Raw genomic sequence first — 13,466 nt, forward strand, 5'->3', positions numbered from 1 at the left:
GTCAAGCGTGGCGTGGACTGGTGTGATTAGCGTTGTCTCGTTTCCCCCTGCTGGTCAATGTTGTAACTACACCATTGCTTGTACAGCATGATTGGTTCTTAATATGATAATAATATGTTCAATAAAACATATAGGCTACTGTGTACAGACACGATCAGTTTTAGAGACACAGAATAGCAAATAACGAATGCAAATTTGAAGACGTGTATCTGCTTTAACTTGTTTTAGATTAAATCAAGTGCCTTGTTATTTCTTTCTATTCAATCAACTTAATAGGATCAAAACACTAGGACAAACACTCAAAGTGAAATCCAGCACTAGACATCGTTCCTCGTATCAACCTGATTAACATTTGTAAAGAACAAGCAAATGTCAAGATGTCAGTCAGATCGTGTCTGCGGCAAGTACTCGACGGGATTAGATCCATCTGATGGGATATTCAGCAAACAACACTTGAACTTTTTGATCGTTATGTCTGTGTTTATCCGTCCCGAGTGTGATTCTGTCGAAGGGTCACTCGAGTGAGTCAAAGCCACCTTGACTTTCTGACAAAACAAACCAGCTTAATGCTAAAGCAAACAGAGTTAATGTTTTGCCTTTACACACACTGCATAGTGTAGATAGATAGGATCTATCTATCCTTTAAAATTATTTTCAATATATTTATTTACAACTATATTTATCTAGAATTATTTCCTTATTTAAATAATTTATCTATCATTTTAATTTAAATAATTTCATTATTTTTATTTATGTTTATTTATTATTTTTATTATTATTTACTAATTTAAAATGATTTATCTAATATATGTATTGTTTATTTATTAGCTTATTTAAATATTTTTATTTATTTATCTATTATTTAAAATGATTTATCTAAAATAATTTCTTTGTTTGTTTATTTATTTAAATTGTATTTATTATGAGACATTTTTGGTTTCTATAAATAATTTATCTAAATTGATTTATTTAAATTATTTCTTTTTTATTTTTCATTCATTTAAATAAAAATATGATGTAATTTAAAAATATTTATCTAAAATTCTTTGTTCGTTTGTAAATTATTTATTCTCTACAATTTACTAAACTTTTAGTTTCAAAAGTTTTTAGTTTGTATGAATTTATCTCAGAGCTGAATTTTCTTCTGTCCTTCTTAGTATTTTCTCCTCATAAGTTTAAGAAAACTCACATGTTGGCACTCTTGGAGTTTCTCTCACACACTCAGGGCGTCAGACTGTATGATCCAGTGGTGTGTCCACGGGTCTAAAGGCCTGATGTTCAGATTCAGGGACCTCATCGGCCCGCTGCATGATTGCCTTCCACTGGCCAGAGAGCTTTAGCTCGTCCACATTTGTCATGACTAGCGTAAGCCAGACACAAACACCCACACATCTGAGCAACATTACATCGCTCTGATGCTGGATTATACGCTAGCAAATGAAGACGGAGAACTCTTCAAACCTGGAAATCAAGCAAGACAAAGTCAAAGCAAGCTGAAAGTGAAATATTCAGTTGAATGCTCCTTATGTCCAATGCTGTGATGATTCCTTGACATTTAAAGAAAAGATGATAAAATGGTCACTCTGTTTCCAGAGGTGAAATCTGTTCAAGAAATGTATCATATTATAATATATATGATATCATAATATCAGAGTCGTTCTCGTAATCTTGTCTCTAAAAATGACCATAAAGTTACAAATAAAATGTGTCCAACAGAGCAAATAAAGCAAATCCTTAAAATCTCAAGAACGTTTTACGTTGAATGACACCATTGCAAATCTGAGACAAAGCCCATCAGTTTTAAAGCTAATCTTTGAGAGCTTTAGTTCAGACTGTCGTAAAGGTCCACAAAGCTAATAGCTTTCATTGAAGCTTTCAATGTGACACTATTATTCAAAACCTCGTTCAGCTCAAACCACGAGTCTTGAGTGACATTGGGAAGAGTTTTAATGGTTTTGTGTCCTCTAGTGACGCACAACAGACCCTGCGATGTGTTAATTAATGTTTTTTTTTTTAACTCATTATCACCAAAGACAGGAAATAAACTTCAGTTGGGTTAGAAACAAAAAAACGTCAAACAGAGAACAAAGACATGAAGAGCATATGAAGGACATGCGATTTCAGGGTCTCCATTTAGATGCTTTGGCTGTTAGAAGTCATCTATTATATGTTAATCTAGTGTGCGTGTGTGTGTGTGTGTGTAAATAACTTGTTCATTTGCAGTAAATACTTCATATGTACATGCTGTGTGTGATTTTGTTTTAATATATGATAGTCAGATGTCTTTACAGTTCAGTGGCTGAGAGAGCTCAATGCACTGCAACTGAAGAAAACATGCAAATAGAAAAACAACACCAACAGATTATGAAAATATCTTAATAATTTTGACGTGCTGCAAATACTCACATCACAACCAAAAACATAAATACTCACAACGCAACCAAATACAGTAACATGCTGCAAACTCACAACTCGACCAAATACAGTAACATGCTGCAAATACTCACAACCCAACCAAATACAGAAATATGCTGCAAATACTCACAATGCAAACAAATACAGTAACATGCTGCAAACTCACAACCCAACCAAATACAGTAACATGCTGCAAATACTCACAACTCAACCAAATACAGTAACATGCTGCAAATACTCACAACTCAACCAAATACAGTAACATGCTGCAAATACTCACAACGCAACCAAATACAGTAACATGCTGCAAACTCACAACCCAACCAAATACAGTAACATGCTGCAAATACTCACAACTCAACCAAATACAGTAACATGCTGCAAATACTCACAACTCAACCAAATACAGAAATATGCTGCAAATACTCACAACGCAACCAAATACAGTAACATGCTGCAAACTCACAACCCAACCAAATACAGTAACATGCTGCAAATACTCACAACTCAACCAAATACAGAAACATGCTGCAAATACTCACAACCCAACCAAATACAGAAACATGCTGCAAATACTCACAACTCAACCAAATACAGAAACATGCTGCAAATACTCACAACCCAACCAAATATAGTAACATGCTGCAAATACTCACAACCCAAACAAATACAGTAACATGCTGCAAATACTCACAACCCAACCAAATACAGTAACATGCTGCAAATACTCACAACTCAACCAAATACAGAAACATGCTGCAAATACTCACAACCCAACCAAATATAGTAACATGCTGCAAATACTCACAACTCAACCAAATACAGAAACATGCTGCAACCAAATACAGAAACATGCTGCAAATACTCACAATGCAACCAAATACAGTAACATGCTGCAAATACTCACAACGCAACCAAACACAGTAACATGCTGCAACCAAATACAGAAACATGCTGCAAATACTCACAACCCAACCAAATACAGAAACATGCTGCAAATACTCACAACGCAACCAAATACAGAAACATGCTGCAAATACTCACAACGCAACCAAATACAGAAACATGCTGCAACCAAATACAGAAACATGCTGCAAATACTCACAATGCAACCAAATACAGTAACATGCTGCAAATACTCACAACGCAACCAAACACAGTAACATGCTGCAACCAAATACAGAAACATGCTGCAAATACTCACAACCCAACCAAATACAGAAACATGCTGCAAATACTCACAACGCAACCAAATACAGAAACATGCTGCAAATACTCACAACGCAACCAAATACAGAAACATGCTGCAACCAAATACAGAAACATGCTGCAAATACTCACAACGCAACCAAATACAGAAACATGCTGCAACCAAATACAGAAACATGCTGCAAATACTTACAACGCAACCAAATACAGAAACATGCTGCAAATACTCACAACCCAACCAAATACAGAAACATGCTGCAACCAAATACAGAAACATGCTGCAAATACTCACAACGCAACCAAATACAGAAACATGCTGCAACCAAATACAGAAACATGCTGCAAATACTTACAACGCAACCAAATACAGAAACATGCTGCAAATACTCACAACCCAACCAAATACAGAAACATGCTGCAAATACTCACAACCCAACCAAATACAGAAACATGCTGCAAATACTCACAACCCAACCAAATACAGAAACATGCTGCAACCAAATACAGAAACATGCTGCAAATACTCACAACGCAACCAAATACAGAAACATGCTGCAACCAAATACAGAAACATGCTGCAAATACTCACAACGCAACCAAATACAGAAACATGCTGCAAATACTCACAACGCAACCAAATACAGAAACATGCTGCAAATACTCACAACCCAACCAAATACAGAAACATGCTGCAAATACTCACAACCCAAACAAATACAGAAACATGCTGCAAATACTCACAACGCAACCAAATACAGTAACATGCTGCAGATACTCACAACCCAAACAAATACAGAAACATGCTGCAAATACTCACAACGCAACCAAATACAGAAACATGCTGCAACCAAATACAGAAACATGCTGCAAATACTCACAACGCAACCAAATACAGAAACATGCTGCAAATACTCACAACGCAACCAAATACAGTAACATGCTGCAGATACTCACAACGCAACCAAATACAGTAACATGCTGCAAATACTCACAACGCAACCAAATACAGTAACATGCTGCAGATACTCACAACTCAACCAAATACAGTAACATGCTGGAAATTCTCACAACGCAACCAAATACAGTAACATGCTGCAGATACTCACAACTCAACCAAATACAGTAACATGCTGCAGATACTCACAACTCAACCAAATACAGTAACATGCTGCAAATACTCACAACCCAACCAAATACAGTAACATGCTGCAGATACTCACAACTCAACCAAATACAGTAACATGCTGGAAATACTCACAACACAACCAAATACAGTAACATGCTGCAGATACTCACAACGCAACCAAATACAGTAACATGCTGCAGATACTCACAACTCAACCAAATACAGTAACATGCTGGAAATACTCACAACACAATCAAATACAGTAACATGCTGCAGATACTCACAACTCAACCAAATACAGTAACATGCTGCAGATACTCACAACGCAACCAAATACAGTAACATGCTGCAAATACTCACAACGCAACCAAATACAGTAACATGCTGCAGATACTCACAACGCAACCAAATACAAAATGCACTACAAATACTCATAATGCAACCAAACACAAAATCATGCTGTAAATACAAAAAAAGAATACAGAAATACTCACAACTCCACCAAATGAAACGCCAGCACACGTGTTTCAAACTGATGAAGTTTTTTAAATTTGCATGCGTTTTCTTCAGTTGCAGTGCATTGAGCTCTCTTAGCTAACGTATTAAGCCATAAAATGATAAAAAAAATTATCCAGGCCTCACATCTTATTTGATAAATAAACAACAATAAATAAAGAATCCCCCACAGAGAGAGTCTTTGTCAGACTACGAATGCTGAAAATCTTGAGGGGTGAAATATCCACATAGGTATTAAATCAAGAGGTCTCACGGCACTCAAGGCAAATGTTAACAGCACTTTAGTGCAAAGCCATTCCACTGTAAGGTGTCAACAGATGCAAACAATTTACACAGTCGTAAAAAACGCACGCTATTTTATCCTTAGGTCATTTCTGCATAGAATGAACTTTGATCCAGCATCATAAATATGCCTTCAGAGTTCAGACTCCAGTAATGTGGTCGTTTCTTTTTCAAAGATCATACTGGTTGAGAAAATACTGTGCACCAAATATATATATTGATTGTATGCATGCAAGCCTGATTTACTGTAATGAGTATTATAACATTAAAAGATTTCAAGCAGCACACTGACATATTCAGACAATCGTCTCTATTTTGATAAGCACGACAAGAACGTACAATAATAAAGGTTTGTGATGTGGTAAATTACATTATATTTTGTAATTTTACATTAATTAAAATGAAAGTAATTTTAAAATGTTAGTCATGCACAGTAACTGACTTTAAAAATCATCCCGTCCCTAGAAATATTCACTATAGAGTGAAAACTGTTCATATTTAATGAATAGTTTGCAACACACGTCATGTCTGTAGCACTAGCAGCTTTGAGGTTGGATCTTTGGTCCTTGACCACTGAGACACATATTTATGGTGCTGTGAGCAAAGTGCGGAGGAATTAAGACACTACACAGGCCTACAAAATCGCCTAGTCCCTTGCTGCCCTGAAGTTGTTTTACCGATCGTTTACGGTCGTTCCTCTGCAGACTCGACGCCTCTTCACCGCGTGCACGGCCGGAGGGCGCGCGTGCGTCTGTTCTCGGTCGTTCAGGTCAAATCGTGTTTCTGTTCTGAAACCACAGGCAAAGCTGACAAAAAAAGAAAGAAAGTTTTTGACTGGTTTTGTTCTTCTTCTTTCAAAATATTGTCAAGTTGATAGTTTTTGATCCACAAAAAATATATATTAAATCATATTATATAGGCCACTTACAATAAGTATTAATGTTTCATTTTATAAAGTAAGTACATTTGAATTTATGTAGAATAATTTTACAAAAAAATATACACAATAAATATATAGATTTTAATTTCAACTAAAAAAAAGAATTCAAACAAACTATTGTAATACAACAATATCACTATTTTTACTAACACATATATAATATATATATATATATATATATATATGATTAAATTTTATATATTACATTTACATATAAATTTAATTGCATTTTAGTAAAATATTAATGTAATTTACAAAAAACCTATATAAATATATAAAATATAAATAACTTTAAACGTATATATATATATATATATATATATATATATATATATATTCAAATAATCCATTAAATGCATTATATCAGCATTATATAATTTATATTATATATGATGCTGCATTATAGAAGTTATACAACAAATAACAAATGATAAATGTTAATAATTTGTATAATATATAAATTGATAAATATATCAATGTAATTAAATGAAACTGTGTGTATATATATATATATATATATATATATATATATATATATATATATATATATACCTGCATTTGAAGTGGATCAAAACAACTATAACAAAACAACTTTCATCAACTATACCCATTCTATTTAGGACAACTTTGATTAACTTTTTTGTATATATATAGAGAGAGAGTCTTCTTATATATTATATTTAATTTGGTATGACAAAAAAAGACCAAAGGCCTTGAAACAAATAGACCATGTCATAACATGTTCTCAGAAGTATTAGCACAAAGAAACACAAGGCGACTGACTCCAGTGTACAACAATGCATCGCAGGCTGTCAGAAGGTTATAACAATAGTCATTCACTCCTCCTGCTCGCGTCCCCTTCAGCACTGAACACACACACACACACACACACACACACACACACACACACAGAGAGAGAGATGGAGATCTGACCTCTCCGGTGACTCTCGGTGGGCGGCTGTGTGTTCGTGCCACTGGCACAGAGTGGGAACGACTCCCACATCCCACCACAACACCTGGAAGGCGCTCTGTCATCGTGTATCATCTGTCTGCGTGAGATATTTGAGTGTGTGCCACCTTTTATTTACCCACATTATAATCCTCTGGGTTTAAATGCTCTATAAAACCCAGAATTACATCAATTCCATTTATCAATACAGGCAAAAACAAACATTAGTCAGCATGCAAAGGCTGTTTTATGAGATATAAATATATTTTTTCTAAAGGATATCTATGACCTTTATTACTATGATAGTTTGCTTGCAATGTCCGTGTGAAACGTGAGGGGAAATACAGTGGTGTTGTTAGCATGTTGTTTTCCAGAATCAGTTTATATTCTAAAAAGTTGGGCCAACAATAAGTTTTAGGAGCCATGGTTATAAATGTCTGAATCTATTGCATTAGATCCAGGGTTTCCTTATACGCATTCTTCACCTAATAATAACAACGGATAATCATGCAATGTTAAGTGTCTAAATAACAGCTGTACTTGGTATTTCCAGCAGCATGTATATATTGTGTTATATACTGTGTAGACGAGTATTTGTAACCATTTGACGTTGTGCTGCGTCACTTTCCTTTAAGCCAAGAACAGATTAGCTCTTCTATTCCCGGAAAACAGCAATTTAGACTGGGATTAACCCCACCAGGAGCGGAAAGGATCCAGATCGGAAATGCCAGTCAATGGGATTCCTTTACAATGGTTTTACATGCAGGCAAAATAGTCCATTCTGTTGGAAATACACATTTACATCATCAAAGATTTTAATATATTAATATTGGCTGTCAATATAACAAAAAAGTTGCTGCCTTAAATATCCAAGTACACAACCTGGATGTGTAAGTCATTTTAACTTAAATTACAGAAGTACTTAAAAACAATGAGTTCTTGCATAACATAAAAAAAGTTATTTGTTCTAACTTATATATTATAAGTTATATTGATAAGTTAAAGCAATGTAAAAACATGTTTTCACAAGTTATTTATCATATAATTTTTACTGGTCAAAAGTTTGGAATAATTAAGATCATTTACTCTCACCAAGGCTGCATATTTGCATCCATATAGTAATATAGTGAATTCATTATGCTAACTCGGAGCTCAATAATTATTTTCTATTATTGTCACTTTTGACTGAATTACTATTGTCACTGGAGTAATGATGGGAAAATTCAGTTTTGCATCACAGGAATAAATTATATTTTTAAGTATAGTCCAATACTTATTTTAAATTGTACACTCTAAAAATGCTGGGTCATTTTAACCCAACTTTGGGTCAAATATGGACAAACGTTGGGTTAAAAATGTAGTTACAAAATTTAACCCAATGGCTGGGTTTTTCCATATTTGACCCAAAGTTGGGGTTAAAACAACCCAGCATTTTTTAGAGTGTATCAAGTCTGCTTTTTAAAAGCTGTCAGCCGAAGACGCTCGATCACGTGTGCGTCTGGCGGTCAGGCGACGCTGGGGCACGTGCCAGCTGAGACAGACTGTCCGGGATTTTAGAAGTGGGTCAGACACAAACAAACGGGACACCGTGTCCTGCTCGTCTCAGCTCGTGACCATCACTGGCGACCCTCTGTATCACTAGTACTCAAAATTATCTTTCTTTTACACCGGGGATACTACTCAAAATACAGCTTTGTATGTTTACATCAGGGGTTCCTTCAGATCCACTTTGCCACCAACCCTGATTAAACTCAGATACCTGCAACTTTCTATTAGGGCCAGAGTTGAGAACCCCTGGTTAACATCATCATATCATCACACCACAAAACTCAATGTTAATTTTAGTTTTACACATTTCAGAAATACTGTAGGCCTATATACAAATACGTATATTTGTCCTGTGAAATTCATGCTTGCAAAGTCCGTGAATAAAATCCATTCTGGATTTCGTTGGTGTTCGTTAACATTGTCTGGGTCTGAATCGTGCTCGAAATGTTTAGAAATTGACGCCATTAATATTCACAACTGAGTAGAGCCACATGCCACTTCCTAAATCCTCAATACAAGTACATTGGGGAAAATTTGTAACGCCAAAGATGGCGGTTGTCAAAGATGGCCACGCCCCTCCTGCTGGAAAGCCAATCGCCTGCTTTTAACAATCAAGCCGGGAAACATGTAAGCCTATAGTCTGGTTCCACTGACGCATGCGCACAGTTGACAGCGGAGACGAGAACCCTTGCGCATGCGTAGTAGACGTATAACCTGTGGGGAAAAGACGTTTTAAACCTTATTTTGGGGCAAAGTCATCAAACTTTTTCAGCGATTTTTTTGGTCATATTTTACTGCTGTTTCTATACATTCAGTTTTTATGTCTCGGTGACCAGTGAAAGTGCAGTTCTGAGGGGCTTCATCGAAAACTACGACTTGAACCCTTTTACTGTCTATGGTTGAACCGGACTGGGGAGAGAGGAGCTGTAATTATGTAAAATATGTGGAAAATAATGCAGTTTTTTTTTTAAACAACTGAGCATGAAAGCATATTCTAGTACACCCCAAAAACAACCAAGACTTTAAAAGGGCACAATAGGACACCTAAAATTGAGGGAAAATCCATATAGAGACATCAGTATCAGGGCATGCTGTTAGTATAGGCGAAAGTGTTATATAATAGCCTACTATATAAAACAGTATGCTATTTATTAATCAAATTTGTAATCGATTATAAAATTAATTAAAAATGAGATTAGAGTAATGGTTACACCCCTAAATGAAAAGTTATTGTACTTGTTATAAAGAGAAAAACGTGTCATAAGCTACACTCACTGTGTACGTTAACTCTTTTAGTTTATTCTTAGCTAAAAACACTTAGTTCTTTCAAAAATATATAAGCTCATTAATGTATATTTATTTCGTTCAAGTAATAAACTATTCTCGTGAGTGTATAATATGCCATTGAAAATACTTACGGGTAAGGTGTTCAAATGTCGGTCGCCATGTTGCCCCTCCATCTTGAAAGTACATTAGCCAAAGAGGGACATACCCGTTAATTCAAGCTTCGCCTTTCGCGTTTACGTTTGAGTTAACAATCAAGGACGAGGTCGAACTGGAAGCCATGTTAGTCTTGGACTACATTGGCCACCGTAGGAGTTAATATTCGCTGGAAGTTCATATCTTTTCACCGCTAGATGGGGGTAAAAATCACACAGTGTAGGCATGACGTGTGAAGAAAACAACAATATATAGGCCTATATAGCTTACATACAGAGTTTAATAATGTTCAAACCTACATGAAATTTCGACTTTTTAATGGACCAAGTCTGGTCGAGTGTGTCACGCAGTCTCTCGGGGTGAAAGGAGTGCCGTCCATTAGTTTTTTTTTTCCTTTCAGCTCTCCGCACTTCTCCAGACCCTCAAAGCTTCGGCTCTTTGTGATTGTCACGGTGACTCAACGTGAGATGACAGATCGAGACTGGTGTCTGTCGTCCTCTTAAAGCTAATCAAAAGGAAAGGTGGACTGGTGTGTTTTTTCCGTGTGTATGTGTGTGTGTGTGTGTGTGTGTGTGTGTGTGTGTGTGTGCATTTTAATCCAGGTCCGTTTATTAGCAAAATCAATACTGGTTCTTTTAGTTATGAGACATAAATACAAATACTGTATGTTCTTAATGTGTTGATGGAGTCTTTTGTGATGGTGTGATGAAAGGCGATAAGAAGAAAGTCTCTTTCGTTCCCAAATCATCCACCTTTCTGATCTCTTTCTCCCTGTATCTCTTAACTCACAATGCAAAGTAAATGAGAGACTGAATATAAAGGATCTCCGGAGGTTTTCTGGCAGAATGTATTGAACTCATTGAGATTCTCATTGTCTGATTCTCCTGCTTCTTCGTTTAGCACGTATAAAGAGCGAGAGCTAATGATGCACCTTCATAAACATAAACAAGCTCCAATTCATTTGACATTTAGCCAGATAATGAAGACCGAGGAGGATGAAGAAACACAACAAAAAGAGTTCAAAGTCACGCTCGTCAACAAGATGCATGCGGGGAATCATCTTATTCTGATATTTTCGCTTGTTTCATCTTCTGTTTCACTCAAAACACAAACGTGTTCCTTTTAAGTCATACAGTACACCATTTATTATTTAGCATTATCTTTATTAATATTAAAGTCACTGAATAAAGTTTTCATGTAGAAAACTATAAAGGCCTGTATGTCAGAGTAAAAAATATAGACGCAATTGTGAACGTTTAAATTAGACTTTGTAGTGAACGAGTGCAGATTAACTGAAAAGTGACTAAAGGCATTTCAAATTTTACAAAAGATTTATATTTCATACAAATGCTGTGATTTTGAACTTTGTAGCCTATTCATAAAATAATCCTGCAAAAATACACACTTTTAGAAAAAAATGGTTATCTAGGGTTCTCGACTCAATTTTAACGCTTTATGCCCAAAATGTTAAATTATTCCATTATACTTTCATGTTTATTTTTTTTTTCTATCGTTAATGTATGTTTACAAGCGGTTTAATTCACAAAATCTGATTAGAATGAATTAAAAAATAATAATAATTAAATTACATCTGTAAAATGATCACATGATTGGAAGCCCTTAAAGATTCTAAAATGCTTGTTTTAAACCAAATTTGGGTCAAATATGGACAAACCCAAATGTTGAGTTAAATATTTAATTAAAAAAATTCACAGTTAAAAGTGAAAGTTGAAGTTGGGTTAAATTTTTAAATGACATTTTTAACCCAAAATTTGGGGTTGTCCATATTTGACCAAGCATTATGAAGTGTCTGACGGAACCCTTCAAGGTTCCATATCTACTTCTAAGAATATGGTTTTCACAACTCTTTTCAACATTGACAATACTCAGAAATGCATATAATGATTTCTGAAGGATCATGTGACACTGACGACTGGAGTGAAATGCGGTTAAAACGATAAATAATGCTGTTTTTCATCTAAAATCCTTAATTAGATGTCAGAAACAACAAATAAACACGAACAGCACAAGTAACAATACCCAAAGTTTCAGGGCAGCGTGACACAAACAGACAAGAGTGAGCAAATCTCATTCACACATCTGTCCTGATGTGCTGCCTGCAGTCGTCATGGTAATAACACCATCCAATCACAGCTCTTAAAGGACAACTACATCATTCTGCTCGAGCACTTCCTGTCCTTGCAGAGTAGGGCATGACACAAACAAAAACACTCAAGTCTCACTTCCTCCCGTGATTTTTGTGTTTACCTTCTCAGTTTCTGCAGAAATAAAACACTTTTGTGTCCAGTCTTACTGAAAAGTTGTACGATGACTTTGTGTGCCCGTAGCGACAGCCGTGTGTGTGTTTGTTGGGTGGGGCTATACTATAGATATGTTCAGTTATTATCAGTCTCCACCCATGTGTGTTAATGGTGTGTTTCGTATATGGTTCAGCTGATATATAGGATCTGTTTCCTGTTCCCTCATGTTCTCTCACTTATTATCTCACTCTCTCAAGTATTTATTTCCAGTTTTTAGTCCAGACATGATGACACGCATCCTAATTGACTCCTAATCATTTCAGACATTTTATCTTAAATCCATTTTAACAAGATGATTACATTCACATATTGATTAATTTCAATATTAATTGCATAAAATAAATGATTTATAAAAAGTTTAAATTATATGTATATCAGGAATTACAGACCTTAACTTTATTACACACCTGACCTCTAAGGCCATTAGCTGCATTCATGTGCTTGACCAGCACTTCAAAACTGATTATAACGGATTAGGTTTCATCACACACTACTGACCTACTTTAACACAACATGGACCTCAAGGGTGACCTTTCACTGAGCTGGCATTATGTGACCATTACGTGCTAATGGTGTCACTGAACATGACGTTAAGTCAGTCGTGTATGAAACCCAAGCTCACCACAAAGTCACGTCATGATGTGCAAGTATTTGTGAAGGTAATTAAGCGTGTTTGAACAGGCCAGTGGTGGAAAACAAAGGCTTGAAAGTTTGACAGAC

Source organism: Pimephales promelas, chromosome 20 (genome assembly GCF_988280905.1).
Source record: "Pimephales promelas chromosome 20, fPimPro1.hap1.1, whole genome shotgun sequence".
Taxonomy (NCBI): domain Eukaryota; kingdom Metazoa; phylum Chordata; class Actinopteri; order Cypriniformes; family Leuciscidae; genus Pimephales; species Pimephales promelas.